Source organism: Dipodomys spectabilis, unplaced genomic scaffold (assembly GCF_019054845.1).
Source record: "Dipodomys spectabilis isolate Male_0828 unplaced genomic scaffold, ASM1905484v1 ptg000172l, whole genome shotgun sequence".
NCBI classification, from domain to species: domain Eukaryota; kingdom Metazoa; phylum Chordata; class Mammalia; order Rodentia; family Heteromyidae; genus Dipodomys; species Dipodomys spectabilis.
Genome location: NW_024870849.1, coordinates 1,625,527 through 1,630,540, shown reverse-complemented (window position 1 = coordinate 1,630,540; position 5,014 = coordinate 1,625,527). Strand labels below are relative to the sequence as shown.

The 5,014-nt window shown below is 31.6% G+C and overlaps 1 pseudogene; it reads left to right on the top strand.

Annotated features, from left to right (window-relative positions):
- Window positions 1–4,412: 4,412 nt before the first annotated feature.
- LOC122119533 lies at window positions 4,413–4,512 on the top strand (annotated as a pseudogene).
- The last annotated feature ends 502 nt before the right edge of the window (window positions 4,513–5,014 follow it).

The window sequence follows — 5,014 nt, the reverse complement described above, 5'->3', positions numbered from 1 at the left end:
TTCAAACCAATGATTTCACATTTCTAAGTAGCTCAAAAATATAATATTCTTATTAACATGAGATAGTGAAGACTTCTCTTATTACATAAGCCAAAAATTTTGGGGATCACAAAAGATTTGAGCAAATTGAAAATGTAAGAAAACACGTTATTAGAACCCCCAGATAAGCGTATTGGTTTCAGCAGTGGAGGGGACCAAAACTTTTTGATATAAATTGTCTTAATGTTTCTGCTACATAATGTGATTTTACAGAGCCTATTTGGCTCAGTATAATGCAGAACAAATTGAATGAAGACATGAAAATAAATTCCACCTCCAAATAAAAGAGTTTTCAAAGAGAAACCATGAAGATGTAGCAGTGGGGGACGCCTTATCATCCTTCAGCTTCACTAGACTTGAAGCCAAGAAGGTGTGATTAATTGGAAATCAGGCAAGAGCTAAGAGGAGGACATAGAAGTAGGACATAGAAGTATCGTCCTTTGTAACAGACAATGTCATCCAAGGAATCGGTGATTTAACTCTATTCTTCTCCGTACATCTTGTTGAGCAAATACAAGACCAAGAGGAAAATAAACTATTGAAATAATTTTGCAAAGAATAACTTCACTATTCCTGATATGGTATCTAAGGAGAGTCTTAAGAGAGAAGATAAAAGTCTTAAGAGAGAAGATAAAAGAGGAGTATTCTTAGGTTTCCTCTAAGCATCTTGTTAGCAAAATATATCTTTGAAGTTAGAAGTGATTGAACCACAAAGTGGTGGAGTACTTATTTTTGTGGGCACTTTAGACACAAGAAGATTGCAAGGTAAAAGAAAAAAGAAAAAAATTATAGCTAAATATTTGTGATTATAGGTTCTTGGACTGGATTTTTGGAGACAAAGTTTTGCATTAGCGTTGGTCCTTATTAACATAGTTGTTGGGATTTCGTGGCAACCAAATGAAAAGGGGAAGTTTAATGGACTCGCTTGGACAAGTAAACAGCATGATAGAAAATAATGGCAAATAATATTTAATTAATTATTTTGAACAATTATTTTGTGAGAACAAAGAAGGAAAGATATAATTCAAAATCACTTGATGTTATTAAAAGTATGAAAATGGAGTAGTGAAGAGATTAAGAGAAAACATAGAGGTCTGTTTTCTTTCAAGTGGAGTAATAGGTTCTTGATCTTGTTTCTTCCATTCTGTCTTCACAAGCTACCAAGTGTGCCTCAGGACTGGAGTATCCAGTTCAGACAAAGAGCACTCGCAGAATAAAATATTTACAGTAAATATAGGTGATTTATAACCTTAGACAATCTTTTTAAATCTGTTCAAAATTCTCCCCTACCCCAAACTGCCTTCTTTGAACAGCTTTGTTTGCTTTTCCAAAGACTGCCCTTCATTAACTGCTTAAAATTTTGAGAGGTCATATTCATACCCTCTAGAGATTGTTGTTTGGTTGTGATTTTTGTGTGTTTTTGTTTGTTGTTGTGTTTTTTAACTGAATTTCAAAAGGTTGTACAAGTGTGTTACAATTAAATATGTCCATCTAATTGTCTAATGTTCCTGGATCAGAATCAGTCCTGTCAATCTCAACCAACCCTTTCTCCAAGATTTATTCCAGATTTACCACTTGCTTTATTACATATGTACATTGAGTATTCTAGCTGTACTTGCCCCTTGTTCCATTTTTCATTCATTCTATTTCTTTACTATTGTTCCTCTCTGGTTTCAATTTCCTGATAGTCATTCCGTTAAACTGCCTGTTAATACTTTGAAACTCCATGGAGTTTCAATCCCACATATAGTTGAATTGATGTCAGCTTATATTTCCATAATTCATTCCTTTGCAAGACTAAGACTGGAGATTTGAAGCACTTGGACATAATTTTATTCTCATTCATTTGGAAGATTAATCTTTAGTCAACAAGAAATTTTAAAAATGGCTTAGAATTTATTCCTAACTACCAGTTTTTATAAATGGCTTTGTACAATGGTGTGTGATTATTTTATTTTACATAGGATAATTTATTTCTTCTACCTATAAGTTTTGGAAAAAGAAGAAAAATAAATTACTCCTTAGAGGATTATGATAAAAATAGAAGACAGATTTTATGTTTGTCACATCTCTCATCAGTACCCATATTCAAGACTTAAAGTCATATTTCTTACTATGGTAGACAGAGGGAAAACATGAAACAACATATGATAAGGCAATTATTAGTGAATTTTTAAAATGTACCTTCTTATGTGATGAAATTTACTTTATTAGCTAATATTTGGGTTTGAAATATGGGAGGCTGATCTATTTAACACATTTCTGGAAGGCACCTACTGAACAACACAAATGGTGGGGGGTACTATTTCTACAATTTAATGAATGGTTGAACTTGTTCGTTATTACTTCTGGGTACGTAAATCAACTCTATTGTAACTTGCTCCCTACACTTGAAAACCTTGTAATGTCACTGTCATCTACTTGTCAAGTGTTATTTTGGCAAATGTGATTTTAAATAGCTTATTTGAAAATGAATATACTTTCAGGAGATTAAATGTAGGTTATCATTGGTTTGAGAATGACAACATTTTTATACTACAGAACCTAGTTTTACTGAAGTACCAGTGTTTTGAAGCACTAAAGATCTTCTCAGTTAATGTTTTTCTAAATTATATTTGACATCTAAATCAAGTTTCCCTAACCTTAGTAGACCAATTATGGATCTATCATTCCAGAAACTATTTTTTTGGCTGCACTGAAATCTTTCATTAATCATTAGGATAGGGGTATTAAAAATAATCTTGTTCATTTGTGATTTTGTTCACTCATATGGGCTGGTCATCTGTAAATTGAAAGTTTGAATTACAGTACTTTCTCTCAGATTTTGTGATCTCATCTTTCATTTTAAGTTGCCTTGCATTTCACAATTCATTATTGCTAATTCTTGTAAGGAATTGGGGCCCTGAAATATTATAGGAAATGAGAAATTGAGATGAATCTTCAATTATTTTCTGTTGGCATGTTGTATGGGCCTATGTCAGAAGTCTTGCCCTTGTTATCTGATGATGCAGATAACTGGGACCAGGTATCCTAGAACTCGTGGGTCCTGCAAACATCATATCACCAAATTTGGGTATAATCAGCAAGAATGTTTCAGAAATATAGAGAAAAACAATTTGGGACCAGTGAGTTAAAACAATAAACAGGGCATCAGAGTAAAATCCCTTATAGATTAGCAGAAAACAATATGTTATTTTACATGTGAATTCAGAAGACCACGAAAATTTAGAAGGTATCACAAGTTTATACCGAAGATATTGCATTGATACTATTTATATTCTAATAAATATTCTAATCCTAATCATTTATGTTCCAATTTATTTATGGGAATAAATGTCAATATATTTGTCAAATTATCAATTCTAGTAAGATTCATTGTGTGAAATTTAAAATCAGCACATACAAATATAAAATATATAAGTTTATATAATATAAAAATTCTTTTACATTGTTGTGTTGTGGTTAGGGAATCAAAGGCAACTCTGTTTTAAAGTATTATTCAATTATCTCTACCTCAGTTTTTGGTTGAGTTAGACTTAAAGATTTACCATTTGTAGATTTACAGCCTAGAGAAAAGAGGAAACACTGTGATTAAAACATTATCAATTTAAGGTCTAATATCGAGGAGAAACATATGGACTTTTCCAGGAGCTATGGAAATATTTGGTGATAGAAAGTCAGTAGTGTAAGTTCTGCCTGGTTGGATTATAGACAGGCCAGGACAGTAGGTAATCATGCATATGAACAATTTTTTCACCTTCTTTGCTTTAGCTACTTTTGAAATGATAAGTATAATAACCAATTATATTTCGATAAAATGCCTTCCATTCTGAACAATTCTGTCTGAACTGTTCATCTTTCTATGATCCCTTGTAACTAAGATTAGTTTTGTTCCAGTAAGACAATCTATGCTGTCAGGGTAAGATATTCTGTTTGGTCTGTTCCTACATGGAAGAAGGGTAAAGGTTCAAGTAGACATTTGTCCCACAAGACTTCATTTGGGAAATTTTAAGCTGCAGAAGATTAGAAGTAGCTCTTAAGCAAGGCTTACTTTGAGTCCATTAGCTCAACAAAGCTAACTCAGTTGATAAATAAGTACTTGAAAAGCCATCACCTTTGGACTTAGCTGTAAAGGCTTCAAAGTATGATCAAATTTAAAATGAAAACGACAAAATAGTCATTGCCCAAAAAATTTTAAATGTGAGCAATCGACCAAACTATATAAGTTTTTCCCACTATACACAGAATTTTAGAGAAATAAGATCAATAGCATTTTTAGGAACAATAAGGGTTCCTTGTTACAAATAGGCAACCATGGATATATGCCTGTATAAAGATTGCATCATTAAGTATTTAAATTTATAGTACACTACATGCTTCAGCAGCAGGTCTACCCAAATTACAACAATACAGAGATTAACATGACATTTGCACAAGGATGATATGAAAATTTGTGAAGTATTCCATATTTTTCATTCTTCTGATGCAAGAAATGAAAAATAGTTATTAAAAAGTTCATTACAAAAATAGAAGTGTAACAATACATGTAATTCATAGAATTAAAGGTTAATTTGACATCAGTGTATTAAATCTTCACCTTAGAAAGGCCCTTACATAGCATAACTTTTACAAAACTTGAAATTAGATAACATTGTCATTTTATCCCAAAGAAATAAAATAATAAAAAGACCTAGAAAAAAAGGAATCTTAAACTTCGATATGGAATGCAATCTGAAAGGACACATTTATTAATGAATCTATACATTATATGACAATGTAGAATTCAAAGTATTATATCTAGGAGCTAATGAAATAGATTATGGACATTATACAAACATAGATATACTTTTTTCAGAAAAGCACCAGCAACATCTTTAGTTTCTATACTATTCATTTCAACAGATAAGTTAAAATTATGTCTGATTTAAAAAAATTACAAACTCTGTAAAAATCTTTATAGATGTATACAAACAAC